The sequence below is a fragment of the Chionomys nivalis genome, chromosome 8, assembly GCF_950005125.1.
Source record: "Chionomys nivalis chromosome 8, mChiNiv1.1, whole genome shotgun sequence".
Lineage (NCBI taxonomy): Eukaryota > Metazoa > Chordata > Mammalia > Rodentia > Cricetidae > Chionomys > Chionomys nivalis.
Genome location: NC_080093.1, coordinates 38,825,433 through 38,852,757, shown reverse-complemented (window position 1 = coordinate 38,852,757; position 27,325 = coordinate 38,825,433).

The following is a 27,325-nucleotide window of genomic DNA, read 5'->3' as shown; positions in this document are numbered from 1 at the left end:
TCTTCGTTCTTCTCCAACTGCATTTCAGTATTCATTCTTTACCTTTCTATTTTTCTTTCCCTCTCCCTTTTATCAGCAATAATTATGCAATTCTACATCTTTGATGTTAACTATTTTGACTTCAGCATGTGAGTGAAAATATATTGTATTTGTCTATTTGTCTTTCTGTAGAAAATATATTGTATTTGTCTATTTGTCTTTCTGTAGCTTTCTTATTACTTGTCATAATTTCTATTGTTCTCCCCTTGTTGCTACAAGGTGCAGTAGTCATTGTTCTTAAGCGTGAATAATATCCCATTTTGCATCCATGCCACACTTTAATTATCTATTAATCCTTTGAAAGAAAACATAGTCAATTTTGTTTCTTGACTAGTACAAAGCCAATAAATATCAAAATGCAAATATCTCTTTATATAAGATCTTATTTTATTCTGACTTAACAGCAATAAGATAACTAGGTCACAAGGTGTCTCTATTTTTAATTTGTTGCAGAATAACTGTTTTCCATAATGGCTCTCCAAATTTTCATTCTCACCAATAACATAAAAACATGCTTCTTTCTCCCTATTCTTGTCATCATTTATTGTTGTTGTGTTTTTAATTACAGTCATTCTGAGTGGTTTTAATTTGTATTATCTTGATTAATAATGTTCAAAATTTTTCATGTGTTTATTAGCCCAAATTTCTGTTTTTTCAAAATATCTATTGTTGTCGGGGTTTTCTCTCCTGCCCAGGTCCCACAGTCGTTAAGTCCCAAAGAAATCACACAGAGGTCTACTTTAGTTATAAACTGATTGGACCATTATTTAGCTCAGGCTTCTTATTAACTATTATAACTTATGTTAGCCCATTATTCTTGTCTGTGTTAGCCACATGGCTTGGTACTTTATTCAGTGAGGCAGTCACATCTTGCTTCTTCTGTGGCCGGGTCATGATTGTGTCCTCTTCCCAGAATTCACCTGTTCTCATTGACCTGCCTCTACTTCCTCTCTGGTTGTCCTGCCCATATTTCCTGCCTGGCTACTGGTCAATCAGTGTTTATTTAAAGTATAATTGACAGAATACAGATCATGGTCCCACATCAATCTATCCAGACCAGTAATCTATTGTTAAATTGGGTTTTCAGTGTTTTTTCTAGCAGGTACTTATGGATTTGAAATATATGAAGGCTTTTGATATTTGGCTCTTATTATCATCTGAGTCTCAGCCTGCTTCCTTGTACACCTTATTTGTTTCTCTCTGTTCGTGGTTTACCCACTAAGTTCAAAACGTGAGCATTCAGTGAATTTATTGTCAAGTTTCTATGGCTTATAAGTGACGGTCCACGTTTACAGTGTATAAGCATGAAAACATTTCAAACCCATCATTTTGGACAATTGATATACATATATACAAAAATTAGGAACAGTGCTTTATATTTTAGAAATAGCATTGGTTTAAATGAAGCAAAAGGAACAAAGTGTGGTGAGCAGCATCACGTTTAGACTAGGAAGCACACAGGTGAAGCCGACTGTTTGCCATCTTTCAGATGGGGCCTGTCTGTGCTGACTGCCCTCTCCAGAAAGCTGAAGATGGGAAGGGTACTATCCAGATGTTCATGCTTATACTGGACCAGCTCAATGAGTTCATCCAGGGAGATTTTTCCTTCTGGTAGTTTCAGCAAAAGTCTCACATCTGCTGTTAGATGGTTAAGCTTAGGTCATATTTCTGTTCTTCAATACATTAATGATGGTCTGATTGACAGGTGTGGGAGCGGGTCTATGGAGAAGTTGTGGAGGGAGACAGTTTTACTGGAATTATATGGAAGAAGAATTGGCACAAACAACATTGACTTTGACAGATAAAAGAGTTTACATATACTTCTAGTCATTCTTGTAATATTTCTTTTGCAACATCTTTAAGGGTCATTACAAGAGACAAGAAAGATAAAAAATTCTTCTGTATTCCCATCTATTCTTCTCTGAAGGAAATATGAAGTCCAGAACCAATAGACTGCCTTCAGAATTACAATAGAGCCATGCTATAGTTCAGGCAGAATGGTGGCACCCTTCCTTCCCACCTTTCTCCTTGCTTCTGTTCCACACCATTCGTCTTAATTCCCACCTATGATTTCAGAGGGTACTTAAGAATTACAAAGAGGCTACTTTACCTCTGGATAAATCAGATGAGGAGTTCTTTGCAATATAGAAAGATCAGTTCAAGCTGTCCAGTGGTATATCTTTACTCTTCTCTCTCACACACAAGTGACTTACCAAGAAATCTCAAGATACTGTCGTCATCTAGCACATCTGGAAGAAGTGGGGGGCAGAGGACTGAGGTGCAAGCTGGCTAGATGCACTTTAAGAGAATAAAAGAAAAAAGAAGGGAGGGAGGGAAAGCAGAAGGGATGAAAGGAAAGAGAGAGGAAGAGAGAGAAATTGAGATGGGTCTGGTCTTGGCAGACAGGAACTGGTCTTGTGTTTTCACAGTTCTTGTTGCTAGGAGCTGGCTTGGCACCCACAGCTGCATCTTGGCAACTTGAGGGGCCACGTTAGAGATCCTAAAATTGTAGAGAAAGTTGCAAAGAAAAAGTTGAAAAATATTAGATTATTCACAAGTTGTACCAGGTTTGACTGTATTCCATACTGTCCTATTCAAATGATTATTATAAATACAGTAAAAAAAAACAAATATAAACTATCTATCTGGATTTTTTAAATAATTGGAGAGAAAGCAAGCTGAAGGAGGAAATTGTAACACTGTGAAATCATTTATATTTGCCTTGTTGTTTTTAGGGCATAACTTGGCTGTTGCCTTTTGAAACTGTGGGCAGCTGTGATCACTTGAAGGAGATGAAGACTCATTGGCTTTCTGTAATGGGAGGAGAGGTGGGTGTTCCAGAGTGCCTGTCCTTCCCAAAAGATTTATACACAGTTAATCATTATTGGGGGGAGAACTCCTAATGCCTCATCCTACCAATAGGATACAGAGACAACTGCTTCTGGGGACATATTTATTTATTTGTTATTATTTGTTCAATGTAGCTACCCACAAGTTGTACATATTCCTTTAAGTAGTCCCTCATCAGTGCTCAAGTACAGAAGTCCAGTTAAATGCATTGACTTACCCACTGCACTTGGGAGAAATAACTTGTTTTTATTGTGGGTACCCTGTCTAGGATAAATAGACAATTGTTTAAATCACTTAAAAAAAGAGCTCACACAACATTTGCAAATGGGAAAACCTGGTCTTGATGTCTTGATGTTTCTTCTTCTTCTTCTTCTTCTTCTTCTTCTTCTTCTTCTTCTTCTTCTTCTTCTTCTTCTTCTTCTTCTTTTCTTCTTCTCCTCCTCCTCCTCCTCCTCCTTCTTCTTGAGATAAGAGTTTCTCTATATAGCCCTATGTGTCCTAGAACTTGCTCTTGAGAACAGGTTGGCCTTGATGCTTTCTTGATGTAGTAGCAATTAGTGAAAACAGTGGCAGGGGCAGGGTTTGGAGGGAGGAAAGAGAAAAGGGAATCTTGTATTTATGTTACATTATAATCTCAAGAATAAAAAATAAAAGAAGAACAGACACAGATAATATATAAACACATAAGAAAATTCAAATTATTTAGGAAGGCATAAATTAAAAGTCATGATTCTATTTTTACCTCATTTACAGTATCTTCTAATTGATAGTAACCACTGTTAAAATATTGTAGAATTTATTATCTATAGCCACAAATAATATAAAGTATCTTGGAATAACTCTAATCAAGCAAGTGAAAAAACCTTTTTGACAAGAAATTTGAGTCTTTGAAGAAAGAAACTGGAGAAAATATCAGAGGAAGAGTGTAATGATTGTTCTGTCTCTTTAAGAGACAAGCCCTTCCTACTCCCTCCCCCACCTGCCAAGGCAGGCAGGTCTTCCTTCCTGCTTGCAGCCTTAGTCACTCTTTCTTTTCCTGGCTCTCTCTTGGAGAGGCAACTTCCATCTCTCCCTCCTCTCTCTCTTCTCTCTCTCTCTCTCTCTCTCTCTCTCTCTCTCTCTCTCTCCCCTCTCTCTGCTCTTCTCCCCTTCTCCCTTCCCTTACATAACCACTAAATAAATATCCAACCTCATTCTGCATGGTGTGCCTGTCCATCTGTCTCTTACCAGCCACTGCCACATGGCTCACTGCTTGGGACCAGCCACCTTGGGAGACCTGCCCCGTGGTCTCATGCTTCATCCCTGCCTGGGACTGACTGTTCTTGGGACCTGCAGCAGTTTTTAATAATTCATTACAAAGAGTTCTCCTTTGCTCGTGGATCAGTAGAGTTTAACATAGTAAAACTGACCATCTTGCCAAAAGCAATATAGAGATTCAGCAAATCCCCTTCAAAATTCCAACACAATTCTTCATAGACTTTGAAAGAACAATATTTAGCTTAATAAGGAAACCCAAAATATCCCAGTATAACTAAAACAATCTTGTACAATAAATGAACACTCCAAGGTATCACCATCCCTGATTTCCAGCTCTACTATAGAGCTATAGTAATAAAACTGCATGGTATTAGCATAAAAACAGACATGTGGATCAATCGAATAGAATCAAAGACCCAGACATAAATATACACACGTATGGAACCTGATTTTTGACAAAGAAGTCAAAATTATACAATGAAAATAAGAGAGCATCTTTAGCAAATGGTACTGGCATAACAGGATGTCAGCAAGCAGAAGAATGCAAATAGATCCATATGTGTCACCCTGTACAAAACTTAAGTCCAAGTTGATCAAAGACCTTGGCATAAATCCAGTTACACTGAACCTGATAGAAGAGAAACTGGAAAATAGCCTTGAACACATTGGCACAGGAGACTACTTCTTGAATATAACACAAACACTGAGATCTACAATGAATAAATGGGTCCTCCTTAAATTGAAGTAAGGCAATTTACTGTCAATAGGACAAAAAAGCAGCCTACAGAAGGAGAAAGATTTTCACCAATCCCAAATTTGACACAGGGCTGAACTCCAAAATATATAAAGAAGTCAAGAAAGTAAACATCAAAAAAAAACCCCCAAATAATCCAATTAAAAATGGGGTCTAGATTTAAACATAATTTTCAACAGAAGAATTTCAAATGGTCAAGATAAACTTAAAGAAATGTACAACATTCTTAGCCACCAGGGAAATGCAAATCAAGATGACTCTGAGATTCCATTTTACACCTTTCAGAATGACTAAGATTAAAATACTAATGACAACTTATGCTGGAGAGGATGTGGCACAAGGCAAATACTCTTCACTGACGGTGGGAATCCAAACTTGCACAGCAAGTTTTGAAAACTGACATAGTAGTTTCTTAGAAAACTTGGAATCAATCTACCTCAGGACACAGCTATACTACTCTTGGGCATATACCCAAAGGATACTCAACCATACAACAAGGTTACTTGCTCAACAATATTCATAGCAGCATTATTTGTAATAACTGGAACCAGGAAACAACTTAGATGCCCTTCAATAGAAAAATAGATAAAGCAAATTTGGTACATTCGCACAATGGAGCTGTTAAAAAATGACATTAGGAAATTTAAGAGTACATAGATAGTACTAGAAAAAGTCATCCTGAGTGAGGAAACACAGACCCAGAAAGACAAACACACTCATAAAAGAATATAAGCTATAAAGTAAAGAATAACCATGCTATAATCCATAGCCCCTGAGAGGTTAGGTAACAAAAAGGTTACAAAGGAGATGTATGGATTTTCCTAGGAAGGGGGAAATAGAGACCCACAGCCAAACTTTGGGCTTTTCTAGGGGAATTCTGTTGAAGAGGGGGAAGAAGGATTAAGATTGGAGGGTAAAGTTCATCACAAGGGAATCCACAGAAACAACTAAGCTGGAATCATAGAAGCTGACTCTGAACTTACATCTAGGAAGTCCACATGGGACCGACCTAGGTCTTCTACACATATGTGACAGTTGTATGGCTTGGTCTGCTTGTGGGAATCATAGCAGTGGGAGTGGGGCCTATCCATAACACTTTGGCTGGTTTTGGAAACCTATTCCTCATAATGGGTTGACTTGCCCAGTCTTAAAACAAAGGAAGGAGCTTAGTCCTACCTCAACTTTATATGCCTTGCTTTGTTGACAAGCATGGGAGACCTGCTACCTTCTGAACACAAACAGGAGTGGATTGGTGGGGGCAGAAGAGAGATGGGGGAAGAAATGGGGGGTAAGAGGTAAGGGAAACTGCAGTCAGGGGATGTAAAATAAGTGAATAAACTTAATAAAATTTAATTTTACATCCATATTCATTATTTTAATTTCATGCGCGTTATACTTTATTCTCTTTCAGATAATCAAATTGTTTTCCTATCACTACAAGTAAAATTCTGGTGTCTATTGTGATTTAACATTATGGTGGGCATAGCCAAAGTCTCATTTTTTTTAAATCTAATTTTCGTTGCCACAAAATCTCTATGCAAGCATAGCCTCTCTTAGTATTTTCAGAGAATGGCTCCAGCATCCCCTTCATGAATACAGAAATTCACAACCATCAATTTTTTATGTAAAACTATGTACAACTGTATTGTAAATTTATATTTATTTAATACATTTATATTTCAAGATAAAGTCTCACTCACTAGCCATGGTTTTCCTGAAGCTCACTTTGTAGACCAGGTTGACCTTGACCTCAGAGAGATTTGCCTGTCTCGCATTGCCGTCATGCCTTATATTAAATTGCTTTATTTTTGGCATGCACATATTATTCCATATACTTTGAATCATAATAGAAGAAAAACTATCATGTTATGATTTTTATGCACAGGCATGCCCATACACATATTTTTAATGACACTAAACAATACCTTCCTTACATGTACATATATACATACATAATACATAAACAATTATATATGTATACACATATCTACGCATATTTCAGTATATAATCAGTGTTCAGAAAAATGTTTTATTGAAAGTCATTTAAATCCACCCTTTTTATTTCTTTCTATCTAATATTTTTTGTGAGATAATTGTTACTAGCAATATTTATTCTGTTCCTAAGATGATTAGGCATATTTTATGACACAAATTACTTCTTAAACAAATTATTCCTGGAGGAGTAAATAAGAATTGTGTTTAACAGCACCAAGAAGCTTTTCAATGGCTTACCTGTTGTTTATTGTCCAGAAGGAAAATGAGCATTCAAACAGGTTTTTGTCAGGAATAATTCTATTTATTTTGTCACACTTTTTCTATTAATATAAAAACCAGTGAAAGCCTGAAAACACTGGGGAGTGTGAAAATAACCCCAATTTTGAGTTTTCAAAATACTACAGTGAAAGACATTTTGTTGATAATTTCCAACGCTTTTGAGAGGCTTTAGAACTCTATGTGTGTCTGGATTAAGAATGTGTTCATTTGAAGGGCAGCAAATCTTTCTTACTCTCCCTCATACCCTTCGCTTGATGAGTTACATCCTTTTATACCTGTGCAAAAACTGATTTACTCAGTAGAACAATTCTATAACTATATATCTTAAAATAATCAAAGTGGTTAGCCTTTAATCTTGGTCATTAGTATTTGGAAGTCTGAAAATTAGCCCATAGAACAACAGGCAAAATACAACATAGCCTAAGGAAAGAGGAATTTCTGACATGTGCACACTTACAGATAGGCAATGATATTGCCAATTGGCAAAGGATATTTCAGTAGCATCATGATAATGCATAGTTGCATAACATGCTACTTAAGTCAATAAAATTTATTTTTAACAATGCTTCATTTTTAATACTTAATTGCATATATTTGTATGTTTGCATGTAGGCATGTATATGTGAGGACAGGTGTTTACAGAGGTCAGAAAAATCCAACAGATCCCCTGGAACTCGAGCTACAGTCAGATATGGGCCTCCTTGTATGGTTGTTGCAAGCTGAACTCAGGTCCTATGCAAGAGCAGTACATGCTCTTAAGTGCTGAGACATCTCTCCAGAATCCATATGTTACTTCTTAACTGATGCTCATTCAACCTTTCCTATCTCTTGCTCCATGAAAACTATAAAGTTCTGTATTCTTCACAGGACTTCCTGATAACAGCTTTCCTTAGCTATCACTGAGTCAATGTGGTTTTGTGTTCATGTGAGTACATCAATGTGTCTGCTTCTAGGTACCAACCATTATTCAGGAGTAATTGTTTACGACTAAAATGTGACATATTTACTTTTTAACCTATTAGTTTTCAGTCTTCAGATTAATTCTGTTTGACAGATATTCTAATATGAGTTTAGACATGAGGTTGACTGCAGAAAGAATAGATGACTGAATCATATCATAGAAAGTGACACCATAATACTCTGATCTCAAAGTGCAAAGCCTTCACTAAGTTCTGTTTTTTGTTAAATATTAAAAAAAACTCAGCAGAATTTTCTGTTAACTTTCATCACAAATCTTCTCCCAGACTTGCATTGAAGATGAGCTGTGTTTGCTATGCTTGATCTGAACATAAATTTAAAGAAACTGATAATTGCACAAATACCCATGTGTGAAAGTTCTCTTTTCAAATGTATTTGTCATTGGGAGGTGGTGGCACATGTCTTTAATTTCAGCATTTGGGAGGCAGTGGCAGGTGGATCTCTGTGAGTTCGAGGTCAGCCTGGTTTACAGATTGAGTTCTATAACAGCAAGTATTGTTACACAGAGAAACCAAAAACCAAACCAAAAAAAACAAAAAAACAAACAAACAAAAAAAAGACATCTCCACCATCACCACCACCACCACCAAAACAAGTGTTTTTGTCTCCTAGAACTTGTGTATGACTCCTTTTCCAAGTGTATAGAATAGGAACATATGATATATGTGGGCAACATGTTTCTATGTTCTTTATGGCTTCAGTTCTGTCATTCATGCCCAATATTCTTTGTCTTTTGTCCATTCAGTGGGACAAGACATCTTCTTATGAATAAGTCCATTATTAGGGTGTAGTATGAAGAGAGGCTGCTTGTTGGTTTCCTGCCGCTTAGCCCCAAAATAATCACACAGAAATATATTATTTAAAACACTGATTGGCCAGTTACTTAAACATATTGCTAGCTAGCTCTTTCATCTAGAATTAACCCATCTCCACTATTTTATATTTTACCATGAGGCTCGTGGCCTACCAACAAGGTTCTGGCTTCTCCCTGACTCTGCCTCCTTTCTCCCAGCATGCCATTTAGTTTTCTCTGACTACCTAAGTTCTGCCCTATCAACAGGCCAAGGCAGTTTCTTTATTCATTAATGGTAATCACAGAACACAGAGGAAAATCCCACATCATTAGGGAATTGCTACCAGTGTCATGGCAGGCAGAGAAATGATCTGTGAAGAGGTAAGAATGAATCTTCTAGAGAGTCTGATGCCATGTGGCTTACCACCAGCATATTTAAACACAATATAATTTGGAAGAAAGTTTCTTGCTATAAAAAAAATCTCCATTGTACAAGAAGGCAAAATTACTGAACTCAGAGTACATGCCATTTCTTCCAAGAAGGGGAGTTCTGGAGATAGGCTAGGCTACCTTAAGAGCCTAGGGAAGCATCTGACCTGATCTTGGTCATACAGATAGTGTAGGTCATTTGGGCTATTAGCTACCTCTGATCCTGGTTGTGGGAGGTTGGAGTAGCCCCTGGCTATTTGGATAATGCAAGGGTCATTTAGACTACTAGGAATCTCTGGTCCTGGTTGTGGTAGCTTGATATGGCCATGGCACAATAGATATTACAGATCTGTTAATCACCCCAATTCTCAGCTTTCTTAATAGAAGAAAATTTCCATTGAAAAGACAGTCCTTCATGCTTAACATCCCTAAGTTCCATGATGATCTGTGAACACAATGATTTTCGTGCTCCCAGCACCCTTTTCCCATGAAAATTCTTCTGCCATTTGCATGGTCTTAGACTTTTACGTGCCTCAGTATGCCCTAACTCAGAGCTGCCTCATCTTGCATCTCTTAGATCTTTTATCTTTACTTGATACCACACTCATTAAAGCATAGAAGAGCATCAATATTACAAAACTACGAACAAAAACGATCATCAGAAAAAACTCTCCTGTATGAAAGTAAAAGAAATGTAAGAAAAAAACCTTATAAAACAAACAACAACAACAACAGCAAAAAGACTTATACATCTTTCAAGACTTTCTAAAATAATATATCCCTTATAGGAATAGTAGCATTTACTCTTCCCAGCAGCTCTGTGTGTCTATCACATTTGCCAAATTTTGGTATTATTAACATTGTTCATTTCCTTTGACATACAGCACTCAATTAAGTGACCATTTTATAATTTTCATGACAGTTCTATTACTGAGTTTCATTAGGGTTGTTTCATGTTTGGGGCTATTGTAGATTATGTAACTACAAAATTCTAACATATGTTTTAGGGGGTATACAAAGATTAAATACTATGACTATTAATTAACCTTAAAATTCGTTTATGTGTGTATCTCCCTGCCCCCATACATGTACCTGTGTCTTAGCATGGGTCTGTGCCATGTGTGGAGGTCAGAAAACAAGTTGCTGGAGATGATTTTCTTCTTCCATTTGTCTATCTGAGGAATCAAACTTAGGCCATACACTTTGGTGGAAAATGCCTTTTCTTGCTGAGACACCTCACTGTCCTTACAATAAAAATGTTAGGAAAAACACTTTTACCTGCCATCATTTGGCCAAGGAATGACACAAAATTGGGCAAATTCAGGCTAGAAGAGGCTCAGAGACCTCTGCCTTGCTGAATAAACAGCACACTTTTGTAAGAGTAGCAGAAGCATTACAGAAAATTTACTCACTTTCTCTAGCTGGTATCTGTCTCATTTAACTTGGAATATTGACATACCCCATTTGACAGACTCTTATCAAAGAACTGCTTGTGAGTAGCTGAAGCTCAGCTATTTGCAACTGTTGATTTTTTTAAACCTTTATTTCTCTCCTTGTGGTGCTTGTGCATATGTGATCATGTGTGGGTATATGCCTACAGTTCTGAATGCATAGGTGCATACAGAGGGCCTGAGGCTGATTTCAGGTGTCTTCTTGAATTGTTCTCCACTTTGAAAAAACAAAATATACATTTTATTTATTCGTTGAGTATTTCATCTATGTATCAAATGCATTTTGCTTACCCAAATATTGTGAGGCACTCTTCCTGGGAAATGTAAACAAATGACTGCTCATGCTTACACTGTCTGGGGAACTGTGATAGACCAACATAAGGACATCAGCAGGGAACTTAACAAGCCAATGAGTTCTCTTGGAAATACTTACAGCAATATGGGTGAGGGGTTAATTTCAGGAACAAAATTAAGACAGTTGGTTGCTAATAAGCCCACACCAGAATGAGTGTAAGCCATGAAGACTGGATACCTGGAGCACACTGCATAGCCTGCAGACTATTGAAGAGGTTGGGTACCTTCTCTTTTGGGGACCTTAGTTGCTCTGAGCCTCTCCTAGGAGCTAAACTGATATCTGCTTTTCTGAGGTGGATTGGAAAGTCTCTGTTCTTTTTTTCAGGAGATTCTACTGGGCTGAGACTCTTCTAGGCAGCTCCGCTGCTCTGAGAGTGTCTCTCAACAGTTGGCAGCCCACACTACTTATGTATACACAAGGACTGAGTGATTTAATGTGTCTTTCAGTTTCAGAGACTTCCTAAAACCTTTGCACTGTTTGCTTCCTAAGGGTAGCAAGCTTCCCTGAGGGATAGAATGTTTTCACTTTCTAATGAACATCTCTATTTTAAAGAGCTCCTCCTCAAGATGGAGATTTTATTTCAGGGAAAATCTTTACAAAACCTCTCCTCTTCTTTGCTCTCTTCAGTTAACTCCTCCCAGACACTCCACAATGTTTCTCTCCCTGATAATTTCATGTCCTTTTTTTGTTTTTCTTGGTCAACGAGTTTGGTTGTGCACATGGCTGTAGAGCTATCCATTGCAACATAGTGAACCTACCACAGGTTACATCTCTGAAGAAAAGAGACTTCCACTCCTCCACTTGCTATCATCTGCTCCTACTCCATGAATGCTGCATGGAGTAAGCTGCTTGTTTGTCCAGAGCACCCAGAACCACAATAATCACACAAAACTGTATTCATTAAATCATTGCTTGGCCTGTTAGCTCTAACTTCTTATTGGCTAACTCTTACATCTTAGTTTAACCCATCTCCATTAATCTGTGCATCACCATGAGGTCATGGTGTACCAGCAAAGTTTCAGCATGTCTATCTCCGGTGGCAGCAGCTCCATGGCATCCCCTGACTCTACCTTCTTCCTCCCAGCATTCAGTTTAGTTTTCTCCACCTACCTAAGTTCTGCCCTATCAACAGGCCAAGGCAGTTTCTTTATTCATTTATGGTAATCACAGCACACAGAGGGGACTCCCACATCACCTCCCCTTTTCTGTTTAAATAAAAAAGGTTTTAACTTTAACATAGTAAAATTACATATAACAAAACAGGTATCAAGTAAGCATTACAGTTACAATATTTCTATTTAATTTATCTTTTATCATAACTAAGAAAAGGTATAACTATAACTATCAATTCTTGAAATCCATCAAAGTCTCCGGAAAAATATACTATTACCTAAGTAAACAGAAAGTACATTGTAAGCAACTTCCAAAACTCTAGAAATGACAGAGACATCTTGCTGCCTGGACAGTTACCCAAAGTTCTTCTGTACTGTTGGGGTATCCATCTTTAGCCTACAGACTCATAGTATCCGGCAGACTTTTCCATGAAGCAGGAAATTTCAGACAGTTTAGTCACTTTCTTCTGTGTTCTACAGAATATCTCACAGACTCTTTCATGAATCAGGAACCCCGAAGGATCATCTCACCTTTAGGCAAGTTCAGCAGTCATTTCTTGGCAGGTCCTGCATGTCTAGTGAAGCAGTTCAGGCAAGAACAGTTTCTTGCCCAAATGGCTAACCAACTCTATAAGAAGCCTCTTCAATGCCCATCATCCTTTTGAAGTAGCTTGGTGCTGCCAGCAGCAGATGTGTCTCACCATCATGAAAAATCTTAAGTTCTTAAACATTTTAAATGCCATATTCTGAAGGTCTTTGAAAGATTTGAAGAATACCTATCTAACTCAAATATATATCTATACATCTAGAAAATCTATCTAACATGACTACAAGCTTAATTATTATATATGAGTATCTATTAGCTCATATTTCTCAGAAATACACACACACACATGCACACACACACACACACACACACACACACACACACACACACATATATATATATATATATATATATATATATATATATATATATATATCATGTGTGCAATGGCCTTACTATGTTCAGAGAACATTTTTGTAGCAGTCCTTCACAAACTCTGGGTCTTATATTGTTTTGCTCCATCTTCTCTGATAATCCCTGAGTCTTGAGGGTAGAAGGTATGGCATAGATGTCCCTTTTAAGACAGAGTGCACTGCAGTTACTCATTCACTATACTTGTCTAGTTTCTATTTTATGTTTTTGTATTGGTCACTTCTTGACCTTTACTGATGATTTGGCTAGGCTCTCTGGCTGGGCAGTAAGCTCCTGTCTCTACATCTGCCTGTCTCTGCCTCCCTAGGTCTAGGATTACATGTGTATACTGCTGTACCTGACTTTTTGCATGGGTGTTGGGGAACCAAATGCAGGTCATGATGTTTGTGTAGTAAGTATGTAGCTGAGCCATCTCTCCTGTCCTGATAGCTTTTTAGTATGAAAAGCATAATAAAATTATTGTTTATCTTTATCATACTCAGGTAGGTTGAGATTTATTATGTATAATAATAATTATTATTAATATCATGATCACACAAACTGTGGGGATAGACTCAATTACTAGCCTCTTGATTGCTTTGTGTTAATGTTGGTATATTCTAGTTGGCAATCACCAGTCATTGAGAGTGCTACATCTTAACATATATTGCTGAACAACTTTCCAAGAGGAAAACTTAACCACCAGCCATTCATGCTAGTTCAGAGTACTACTTGTTTCTAACAACACTAAGCATCATCAGTCCTCTTAACTCCAGTCTTTAAATGTGTATGTTCTGTCATCTCTTTGTAGCTTTCATTTGCATTTCTTTAACTTGTTAAGATAAGCATCCTTACAAATGTTCAAAGGCCATTTTTGTATTTTTCCTATTGAAGTGCCTCTACAAGCATAACTCAAGGATTTATGACTCTTTACATGCTATGTGTACGATCATTTTTATGGTTACATATGTTGCAAATACTTTCTGCCATCTATTATTTGTTTTGTTTTGAGTTCTTTGATAATTAAAAGTTTGCAGTGTTAGTTGGGCCCAATTGATCATGTTTAGTTTTTTTTCTCAGACCTACTTGTCAACATTTTAAAAGAATTTTACCCATCTCAAGATCATGAAGAATTTGAAATGTGATTTTTTAGAAGCTTATTATTATTTTTTACTGTGTATTTTTACTTCCAGTCATTGACATTGGCTTTTGTGTATGGTGTGAAACAGGGACCACATTTCCCTTTTCTCCATGATTTCTCATTGATCCTGCACATGTAATCATAGACTGTCCCTCACTGCTGCTTCCCATGGACTCAGCCATCTTTCATCTGGTCATGAAGGAGTGTGTATATCTTCAGCCTCTATCAGGTACTAGAGTTGCTTTCCTTGCACATGGTTGTTATGGTTTCGATTAGCTTTAAAATATAATTTGGCACAGTAATATTTCACTTTTTAAAATAATGTTGACTTCCATATTCTTGAACTTCTGTTATAAAATTTCATGATATATTTGTTAATTTAGAGACACACACACACACACAAACACAAATACACACACAGAAAGTCAAAAACCCTGCTGATATTTTTGCTGTAATTGATTTGAATTTATATACCAATTTTGTAAGAACAAGTCACAATATTGCTTTTAAACATGAATATACATATAAATTTTCAATATTCTCCTAAAAATATTGGTCATGGTTATTTGCATGCCTGCTAGTTATTTGTATATATATATATATATGCATATAATATTTTTAGTACATGTATTAATTATCTAAATGCAACAAATAATTTTCATAATTTTGGGGTTTTATTTTAAATAAATTTGATATTTGGTACTGTGTGTGCACTTTGAATTTGTGCCAAATGTATGCATTATTCTAAATGTTTTTCTGTAGCTTCCCATGAATGTTCTGTGTAAGCCATTATATCATTTGCAAACATTGCAAATCTTCATTCCAAATTCCTTCCCCATTCATTAATTTAGCCATGGTCCATTGACTAGGCACTGCAGCATAATGTGAAGGAGAGGCGGCGACAGTACCATGCTTTGTGTCCTGCACAGGCTCCAAGAGAAACTCTTGGACACAATCCCCTCCTAGGATCTGTTATGCATATGAAAAAGTACTCTCAATCAATTTCAGGCCCTGTAGGAGCTAGGCAAGTGCTCTACTCTGAACCACACCCAGCCCAGTGCCATATTGTTTAAGAACTCTAGTTTGGCTACTTCTTGGTTTTGAATCCTGACAATTTGTGCTTTATCTTACTTGCTTGTTTTTGAAAAACATTTTTAGAAAATTTAAAATTTTATTTTATTTTCATGGAAGCAACTCTCACTTTTTGACACCAAAGTTTTATATTTGCTTTTTGCTTCTAAACCTGACTATTACTTTTATTTGCTTCTAACTTTGGCTATAGTTTACATGTTTAAAAATACCTTTATGAGATGAATCCTTAGGGTCCTTGATGTTTTCTAGATTTTCTTCTTGAACTAATCCATAAAAAAACACTATAAAACATCAATTCTATTTAAGTCCCTTCTTGACTCTTTCATGTGACCAATGTGTATTTTACAGTATTCAAAAACTAGCAAATACGGTGGATTTTATTTCTGATTTTTTCTGTAATATAGACTATAATTGTTGCTTTGATTACAGATGGTGACATTATGGTGTTGTGCAGCATTCAGAATTGGATTTATTTTTGGAGACACTATCACACTGAGTCAAAATGCATGGGAGGCTCAGTGTAGGAAAAGGACGGCACATCAGTCATTGACCCTGGTCAGTACCTCAATCTACAAGCAGCACAATAGGACAGTGAATGCTCACCTTGGCCATCCTAGCCCAGTTAGCCATATGGTATCATTTTTCAACTGATACCTTCAGTAACCAAAACGTTGCCTGACTTAATTCAGATTATTGTGGGAGGTAATAAAAAAGTATTGTTTTTCATTAAAGCAGTCAATGTTTATGTGATATTCTAGTATGTTACAGATTTTCAAAAGTGATACTAGCATTCAACAACTGAGTGAATCAATAAATATATGCTATAAAGCAGTGATAATATATTATGGGAATTCAGCATACTTTTTTTTTTTGGTAAGAAGAACAAAAAAGGTAAATGTAGGTTAATGACAAAAGTAGTAAATGGGAACCATGGAGATGGCTGCAAAAGAACACAAACAGAGATACTTCGCAATCTCTGCAACAACTATATTACCTTTCTCTCATGGGGCTAAAGTGTAAATGTAGAGTTGCTACAAATGAATCTGGGTTATTTTGCTTAAACAAGTTCACTGTGGTCATGGGTTAGCTTAACTATTTGGTGCATATTATTAAATCAGAGGTGGGTCTGAGTGTACAGTTATATTGTGAAGTTCAGCTGTATTTTCAAGTCCCTATTTTAAAATTAAACTTTGCAAAAACAAAGCACTTCTTTACCTCTAAGAAAAACAACAGTGTCTTGATACATAACAATGATTACAGGTTTTTCAATTTTTAAAGTAGTAGGAAATTATTTAGTTATAACTTATTTTTCCTTATGTCTATAAATACATATCAACTATAAGTATGGAAGTCCTTATAGTTTAAAGAAGTGAGAAATGAGACTTTTTGAATTTTTCAGTCTTTTTGGTAGCTTGTTCTTCTTCAAATGAACTGAATAATCTTTTCTATTAATTCAAGTCTTTTCCATCTTGATTGCCTTCTCACAGAAATAGATAAGATTTCTTATAAAAAGCCATAAGATACTATTAAATATTACTTAAAGCTAGGAAGTGGCATATGAAACCACAGTTTAATTTAAGTGGGCAATAAAAGAATTAAAATGTCTTAAAACATCATGAAGACAAATACAGTGGGTCTTTATCATTTACTTTCATATGGTGTGTCCAACACTTCTTTAATTCCACTGCTACTTATTGGATGAAGAATCAGTTTTTCTATGTTCAGTTTTCTGTTGTGAAAGTTATATACCTTTTAACAATAACAGATCATTCCCTCCTCACAATAACACTCTTATTAAAGGAACATAAAATTCATGAAACCATCAGATAACAAGACTTGCTTGACACCAGAAAAGATTAAACATTTCAAGAGTGTATAAACATCAAACATCAAAGCATTTATTATATTTCATGGAAAGGCTTTTATTCTGCTTCCTCAGAATAAACCAGTATGAAGACACATGGAGTTTTTAGTCAAATATATTTTAGCAAGACATATTTTAGCATTTGTTGCATAACAAGAGTGCATTTTATAACGTGTAATTATGTCATCTAATTCTTTAATAAAACATGCAGGAGAAAAACAAAAAAAAAAAAAACAAAAAAAAAACAAAAAAAAAACAAAAAAAAGAGTGCATTTTCTCCCATCGTCAATCTAATGAAGTTTTATACTATGGGAACTTACTAATGGCAATCATGTCTGTCTGGTTAATATGGTATTTTTCTGACTCTTACTGTTTATTTGATTCAGTATTTAGCTAAAAAATATAATACACTTAATTGGTTGTGTTGGTATATTATCCTTATTCTTGAGTAGTTTATTGTTCTTTTATGTCTTTCATGGTCTTTACATTATTTGAAAACATCTGTCTAGACAGGCTAGAAAGTATTCCATATTTTGAATGAATTATATGATCTTCAGATCCAAGTTATACAATAGCAGATAAGATTCAGAGTTGTGGTTATTTCCATGTTCTATACTGCTATTTTCTTTCTTTCTTTCTTTCTTTCTTTCTTTCTTTCTTTCTTTCTTTCTTTCTTTCTTTCTTTCTTTCTTTCTTTTTTTTTTTTAAGATAGGGTTTCTCTGTAGCTTTGGAGCCTGTCCTGGAACTAGCTCTTGTGGTCCAGGCTGGCCTCGAACTCATAGAGATCTGCCTGCCTTTATCTCTCGAGTGCTGGAATTAAAGGCATGTGCTACTACCACCAGGCACCATATTGCTAAATTTTACCATTTTGGTTAAAGTGATCATCTGCCAAACATTCTTCTCATTATAATTTAACATGTAGTTTATAAAATAATAAATAAACACACCAAATAATTTATTCTTGGGCATTTCTGTACCCTCTCTTTCTGTTTTTTTTTCTTTTTTCTTTTTTTTTGCCTGAGTTAATACTTATTGGTGTAGGAGGTCATTCTGTCTTTGTGTTGCTTTCATTGGTTAATAAAAACTGCTTTGGACCTTTTGATAGGACAGAACTTAGGTAGGCAGGGAAGACAGAACTGAATGCTGGGAGAAAGAAAGGCAGAGTCAGAGAAATGCCATGGATCTGCCAGAGCCAGATGCTGGAAATTTTACCTAGTAAGCCACTGACACATGGGGATATACAGATTATTAGAAATGGGTTAAATTAATGTAAGAGTTAGGCAATAAGAAATTAGAGCTCAAGGTCCAAGCAGTGTTTTAATGAATACAATTTCTATGTGGTTATTTTGGGGCTAAGCTAGCCAGCGGCCAGGACAAACAAGCAACCCCTCCTTGCAACAACTTAATAAAATTAGTATAGGATAGTGATTTTCTGTTCCTTTTGCTAGAAGAATTTTGACACACTTTTTGATGGTTTAACTTAATGTACATAGTTTGTTTAGGGTTGTCTACTATCTTATTGCATCCTAAGGATGTTTTTTATTTGCTTTGTGTATCTGCCTTTCTTCTTGTTTGCTGTTTGTGACTCTTAGTTCCTCCTCATGTCTAAGAATGGGTAAAGATGAAGATACAATCCCATCTCCTTATTCAGTAAAGGACATGTAACTCCTAAAGTACTGACAAGACAGTAACAACAAGATTTCTAAGACTTCTACACGGGTGTACCAGAAGTCACTGTTAGTCTTTCCCAGGAAGTTTCTACTATTTCAACTCATCAGTACTTCTGTGGGTTGACTTGTGTGCTGGCTAATTTTATATCAACTTGACACAATCTAGAGTCATCTAACAGAAAGGAATCCTAATTGATAAAATGCCTTTAGAAGATGAGTCTGAGGATATTTTCTTAATTTGTGATCAACGTGGGAGGGCCCAGACAATTGTGGGTGATATTATCCCTGGTCTGGTGGTCCTGAATTCTATAAGGAAACTGGTTGAACAAGCCATGATCAACAAGCAATCAGCTCCTCCATGGACTGTGTCTTAGCTCCTGCTTCCAAATTTATTCCCTGTTCCTTTCTGACTTCCTTTGATAATGAACATTGATATGGAAATATAAGCCCAAAATGCCTTTCCTTCACAACTTGCATTGGCAATTGTTGTGCATCACAACAATAGTAATCCCAACTACATCAGAATTTGGTAGCAGGATCATGGGGTATTGTTGTGACAGACCTGACCATATCATGTTTGGGAGGACTGTGGAAGTACTTAGAAACACTGGGCTAGAAAGGCCATTGAGTGTTCAAAGGCTGGTGAACTTTTCTGTGGACTTTAGAGATAACAGTGTTGTCAGCAATGTAGATACAAGATGGGGGCTTAAGAGTTCCTTAAAAATTCCATCTTTTGTTATTTGAGTTGAGTATTTGGGGTTCTCGTTAACTTGGGTTGAAGAATCAGACACTATTAAGAAAAGACAAGAATCACTGAAGTAAACCTTTGCTTTACTGGGACAACTTGTGGTGATGAGCCAGAGCTCAGAAATTACTGGTGATTAAGAAGAGACCAGCATCACTGAGGTGAAATCTTCAGGGAAGTGTTTCCTCAGAGTCAGCATACAAGCTGTGTTTCAGAGGTAGCCATGGTTGTTGGTCTCTCATCACAACATTAGTCGTATCCCTGAAAAATTAATATGTTGAAGGTCAAGGCATCAGTACCTCAGATCTGAACTGTAGTTGGAAACAATTTCCTTAAAAATTTAGCATTATAGAAGGGTATTAGAATAGACTTCAATACAGCATGACTTATATCTTTATTAAATAATGGCCTCAAAGCATAGAAACTTGGGAGGAAAGACCATGTGAAGATACAGGGATAAATCATACATCTTACCAGCTGAGGAGAGAAGCCTTAGGATGAAACTAATCCTTGATCTTGAACTTCTTGACTTTTATAATGTAAGGAAATGTGTACGTGTTCATTTTTTCAGTGTGTGGCATTTTGTTATGGTAGCTTTCATGTCTTGATTTTATTTTTATCAATTTGACACCAGATAGTATTATTTAAGAATAGAAAACCTTAATTGATAAAAAAAAGTCCCCACCAGATTGGCCTATGGGTAAACCTCTAGGGCATTTTCTTGGTTAATGTTTGGTGTAGGAAGGCCCAGCTCACGGCCAATGGTTTCAGCCCTGGTCAGGTGATCTTGGGTCATATAGGGAAGAAGATTGAACAAGTCACAAGAGGCAAGTCTATTAAAGAAAGTTTTCCATGGGCTCTGCTTCAGTTGCTGCATTCAGTTTTCTGTGTTAGGATCATGCCCTAATTTCTCTTAGTGATAGCATGTGACCTAAGATTTGTAAGCTGAATTAAACTTTTTCTTCCCCAAGTTATTTTTGCTCATGGTGTTTTATTGCAGCAATAGAAACCCTTAGTAATATACCTCAGAAATGAAGGTAACATTAAGTGTGGGACCCTTGAACTGAGGATGAGGTTTTAGAGTGAGGGAAGTAACTGGTGGAATCTGCTCTAGAACTCTGGGCAGAGAGGGAGAGGAAAAGCAGCTCTGATACACCTTTAGTTTTAGATCACCCTTTCTGAGGAACATTGAGTTGAAGAGTCAGTCAACTGTATAAGTGCTAAAACCAATTTACATTGGACTTTTCTTCTCAAAATGAAGATTCCTCTAGATGCACTTTAGTATAGTATCAAAAGCCAATCTTAAAGCCCAGCCTAGTGTTGACCGATGTCAGGTTACCTGTGCTTCACAGAACACAGCTAATTTCTTCAGTTGAAGCAACCATGCAAAGGGATTATCTTGGAGTAGCTCATGAGTTTCTGTCGGAATGGATGAGGTGTCTTAATGACTGTGGGTAGGGCAATGCAGGAACCCTGAATCTCCAAGTAAAGGATCATGTGTGGAGCAGGAGAATAGAGGTTTGAGATGCAGGAGATTCATGTGGGAGTAATTAAAGTTCAATACTCAAAAACTGCACAGAAAAATGAGAGCTGGGCTTCAGCTTCGATTCAGACAATGACCACTCTGCTGCCATATCTACAATTTCACTGTGGCCTTGGATTTAAGAATTTTTATTCAAAATTATCATACTTATTTCATTTCAAAGTCAAGGCATGAGGATAAACTAAACAATTTTCAGGCCATTTGAAATTCTTAGAGAAAAAAAAATCCTTGACCTCTAATAACACATTTTGACCGTATTTTTCTTATTCAGTATATCTGAAATGACATTTTAGAGGTGAGAAATGAGAAAAATAAACATGTATTCATTCACTGTTAATTTATGTTTATGTTTCAACTTCCAGTGCTGAAAAATAATTGTATGAGTCTTGTAAATGGATACACAGAGTTATTTTTATCCCAATTACGCTTATATTTCATACACTCCATGAGAAAAAATAAAAAAAATAATTAAGTTCTCAGATTCAGCTCTCTGAGAATGTAGGAAAGTTCTCATAACCCCCTTTGGTTTGATGAATCAAAATAGTAAAAGAGCATTTTAAAAGAACTGATTTTAGCTATAAGTAAATAAAAAATCCGTTTTATTTTTTTTAGTAAGAATCAGTCAAGCTGTTTTTTAGCTTTACTTAGAGACAGCGCTAGTAGAATACTTAGCAAATTTGAGAGGACCCAGAGTTATCTGTGCTCCTAGTGTTTCCTGGCCACTTTCCTCACTTGAAGACCTCTGTGTCTGTAAGAAAGGGATGTATGGATTAGGTAGGTTCAAAGAGGCTCCATGGTTGATGGCACAGACGTGTAAATTGCTCATGTTATTCATTTTGCCACCATGGAGGTAAATTCCTAGTGAGAAGAACACCTTTTGTGGCCCAGATTATCTAAACAATAATCTGCATTACTAACTTTGTAGCAAGGTTTTATTTTATTAGTTTTTAATTTAAATTTTAAAGATTATTTGCAAATTTTATGCATGAGTACTGTGTTTGCATTTTTCCATTCCTCCCTCTTTCCCTCCAACTTCTCTGTACTCCATGTCAAATTCATGACCTCTTCTTTATTATTGCTGCACACACACACACACCATACACACACACTCACACACCTTCACCACGAATATGGCCCACTGAGTTCATTTAGTGTTGCTCATGTGTACATATGTTAGGGTGGGACATGGGTTAGATAGACTTCTCAGGGAAAAGAGTGATTCTCCTTCAGAAGTCATTAGGTCCATGCAGGTCTTCATCTAGAACTGGGCCTTGTGAGTTTCCCCTGTTCACACTGGCAGGATAACTGGCGTTGTCATTGTACAGGGCTTGTTTGGTGACCATACTTTTGAGAGTTCATGGCTGCAGGTTTCCTGTCATATAGAAAAGAAATCTATAGCGTATGACTTGGTCCTCTGACTCTTACAGTCTCTTTGTTGTTGTTGTTTCTATTTTTTTGTCATCCTCCTCCATGTTTCCTGAGTTTTAGGTGTTATGTTGTAGATTTATAAACTGTGTTGGCGGTTCTCAGTGTTTTGACCAGTTGAGGATTTCTGTAATAGTCTCCATCTGATGCAGAAAAGCTCTTTGATGAACTTGTCACAGGTTTTAATTTATAAAAGATGATTTGCTAGTTCATAACTTCATCTTATTTTTAAGCAAATTTGAAACATTCTAACATATTTCAGCCCAAAATATTTACAAGACTAATACTTACTAAAAATTTCACAGTGGAGTTTTACCAGCTCAGTGAATAAATCACAGATAATCATGGACAGTTACCATGATGGTTAATTTTTGTTGCCAACTCGACTGGATTAAGGAATTTCTAAGAAATTAGTTTGCTTCTATGTGTCTCTGTGAAGGTATTTACAGATTAGAGTGTCGTTGGGTCAATGATCTACCCTAAATGGGGGCAGCAAGTTTCCATAGACTGGATGCCTGGATTGAATGGGCTAACAGAAAGGGAAATTTCCTGGCACACACATTGTCCTTCTTCCAAGGATGCATTCCCAACCCACACTTATTTCCTGGGGTTGTATGAGTCCACATCCCTTAGCCCCTGAACCTAGACTTTCATCTGAAACTCTCCAGGGTGCTTCGCTTAATCTCAGCCTTGGGATGCTTTGTTTTGTTCTCAAGCTTCTGGCTTCCAAGACTGAGCAGATTCTTACCATATTCTTTTCTAATAGATGAAAGAGGACTGAGAACGGAGTTGGATTCTGAGAAGCAACCAGGGAAGAGTGTGTGAGTGGAAGAGTGTGCGAGTGTTCACCGTGCAGACTCTTAGAGTTAATTTTCTTTCTAAAAGATAAAACTTTATCCTTCAAAGATCTCTCTCTCTCTCTCTCTCTCTCTCTCTCTCTCTCTGTGTGTGTGTGTGTGTGTGTGTGTGTGTGTGAGAGAGAGAGAGAGAGAGAGAGAGAGAGAGAGAGAGAGGAGAGGAGAGGAGAGAAGAGAAAGAGAATGTAGAATGTTTAGGCCAGATCTCTCTCTCTCTCTCTCTGTGTGTGTGTGTGTGTGTGTGTGTGTGTGTGTGAGAGAGAGAGAGAGAGAGAGAGAGAGAGAGAGAGAGAGAAAGAGAGAGAGAGAGGGAGAGAGAGAGAGAGAGAGAGAGGAGAGGAGAGGAGAGAAGAGAAAGAGAATGTAGAATGTTTAGGCCAGAAGATAATTTTCAGGAGTCAATTTTGTTTTTCTGCCAACTGAGGTCGTAGGAATTGAATTCAGGTTACCAGGCCGGTTATTTTAAAGCTGTCTTTCAGCCTCTTCCCACTACCATCCTTTTATGCTTTTGCTGCACTAAAATATTTGTTTTGTCTGCCTTGAATTGTGTTGCACCGCCATCATGTTTTTCTCAGACTTACCAAGTCTTATGACTGGATGTATGGAATCTCTGGCCTCTTTACATGATCCTATCTGCCCATTTTCTCTGCCAGCTCTATACTGTCTAATTGGGTTCTCTTGGTTTAGGCACTCAGCTGCCTTAAGACCTTCATAAATGCTTGTGCTAAGGATACTTTCTTTTCTTACCTCCTGCTGCTCACTTCTCTCCTATAACTTTTGTGAATCATACTGAGTGCTAATTTCTGCGACAAGGCCCCATTAAAACAGGTTATATCCCCATGCACTCCCTTTCCCATGGCATAGTCTCCTCATGCACACTTCATATCTTGAGGAAGGTTTTTATGACATAATATTTATTAATTATTTGATATTTTTGTACAAGGTATTTTGTTTATCTCCACCCCAATCCTTCATCTTCTCTGAGATTCGTTGCTATCTCCCTACCCCTCAATTTTGTTTATTTTTTTAAAAATACAATAACTTACCACATTGTGCAAATGTGAAATTGTTTTCATTATGATTTTATAATTTTAAATTTACAGAGAAACTGTAAACACAGTAAATAGCACATCTTTTGTCTACACTTACCTATTGTTAATATTTAACCTCATCAGTTTTATTTTTTATATACTCTTCTTGCATAAAATATAAACATATATAGCATTGTTTTTCTGAATTATTTGATTGAAGATGATATGCATGCATCCTATATTTTTCCTAAATACAATAATGTGCATTTTCTAAGAGTAGGGGTTATTAGGTTCAGTGAACAATATTGTCATTTCTCTTCTATCTAACTGCCATTATATTTTGTTAATTTGTTCACTAGTGACTTCTTAGATTCATTTTAAAGTAGAGGAGGTTATGGTTTAGTCTCATTTAATTACCTTACCAATTTAGTCAGCTTTAATGCAAAAAAAATTACAATTTCTTTCCTCTCTTTTTTTAAAATAAATTTATTTTCTTGAAAAATAAAATATCTTTTAACAAGCTTCCCCCTGCCCTGATATTTTATCAGTTAGATTCCTTCAGTGCTATTTTAATTATTTCTTGAATGGCTACCACCAAGGCAGGGAAGGGCCAACTTTGGTCTTTTGCATGCTTAACTTCAGAACTGGCCACAGGCCTGCATGGTATAGTTACTAAGTGAGCATTTGATAACTGACCAAAGTGACAATGAGGACATTTGCATAACAGTAAAGCCTGCTTGGAACTGAGATTCAGCTGTACATTGCTGTACAAGATTAACTTGTTGCTACCAAATAAAATTGGATCAGAATGGGGACCCCAGGCACTCATTCCTCTCTCTCATGATCTAGAAGGAAAACTGAGTTAGGATTTCCTCCTCCTGTGGCCCCTTCATTTTGCCCAGTTCTCAGTGTTTTGCTAAGCATTTTCCATCCTATTGTCCCCGAGGGACAAAGATTCATATTTCTCTTCATCTGCAAAAAAGAAAAAAAAAAATAAAACAAAAAACCTTAAAGGTTTTTTTTTCCTAGACAGCAATGTAAGTATATTAAATGAAGTGTAATTGTCTGCTAAATATATTTCATAAACAAGCAAACCAGAGCAGGGTGTTTTCAAGCCTTTAAAGTACTTGGGGAACTAAAAATAGCCTGCCAACCTTGGGCACAAAGCTGTCAAGCCAAAGACATTAAGTATTTTTGAAAAAGAATTCGGAGGAAGTTGGTGGAGAAACATTGAAATTCATTGCAAATCTCATTGTTTTGTTCTTTTAGGATGAGGAGGCAGTTATAACATCGATACATATTTACCCTAAATGAAAAGAATGAATGAGCAAATTCCAGTCATTTTATAAGATTCACAACTGAGAAAGATTCTACAATTCTGGGATTCTTCTTGTTTTCAGGATTGTTATGTGTGTCTGGTTCGGCAAACAGGTGTATCTTATTAGATTAGTGTGGTTAATGCTAAAATATTTTAAAATGAGGGTTTTTGTACAAGTCGATAGACATTGCAGAAATCTTGCTAAAGACGTCTCAAAATGTTTCTTAGAGTGTGAGGAGTTCCAAGGCGCTCCCATTTAAAAAGTATCTGCAGTAATGAACAGTTACTCAGAGCTAAAACTGAGAAAGAAAAAAAAATAAACAAAGCAGTGGCAGGAAGCTCTTCACTGAGGAATATTTTCTGCTGGGGAGTCCATTGGCATTCAGTTGTCTCATTTAATTATCCCTTGTGTGATTCAACCATTATTTATGAGCTTCGTGTTCTTAAAGAGCTCTGGGCTCTGCTTGCCAATGTTATGGCATATGACGAGGCACAGCTATGCGGCAGGGGTGTGTGTGTGCGCTAATGCATCGGTCCACACTCTTGGCATGTTTTCTATCTGAACTCATCAGCTGCCAAAGGATGCAGAGCTCTCTTTAAAGATAAAACACTAAGGAGGGTTTTAACATTATATGGGGTTTGACAGGCATCGCACACTCCTGCATTATTTAGGTAGAATACAGTCCCTAAAATGTGAGCAGTCCATGTTCAATAAAAATCATTTGCATGGGACTTACACCAGCTTCTGATTTCGTCTTTGCCACTTGCAGTGAGAAGATGAATTTACAGGAATAGTCTGTTTTAATTAATGTAACTGTTAAGCATACAGCCAATGGAAGCATTTCACAGTTTTACTTTTAATATAAACCGACTCCCACCTCCAACCCCAGTTTGAATGAAACACTCCCTGGTGGGTCTGTCTGGCTTTCTGCTGAGTTGGGGTGTTAGTAGGAAATAGCAAAGCAAGAACGATATCAATAGTTTGGTGAATAGGGGAGAAGGTTGAGAGGAACATAATCAATCATGAAAAAAATGTCAGCATCTAAAAGCTATTTAAAAGAAAATGAATGAGCAGCATTGATTTATAATGGACTACAAAGGTAAATAGTCATTAATGAAGTCTGCAATGATTTTTGTCAACAGTGCTTTAACTTGGCTTCTTCTAAAGACAAAAACACAATGCTTAATAAACATCTTAAAATGAAAATCAGTGTTTCTGTTAGAAGGAATTGGAGCTCAGTATCTTTTAATTAAAATCCAATGTCTAATAAGAATTTTCTTTTATTTTCCATGGAAAAGTGTAGATGGAGACAGCCCTTTCAATCTCGGCTGCCGAGACCCGAGTATTCATACAGAAACTATAATAATTACAATGCTGCTTGGCCTGT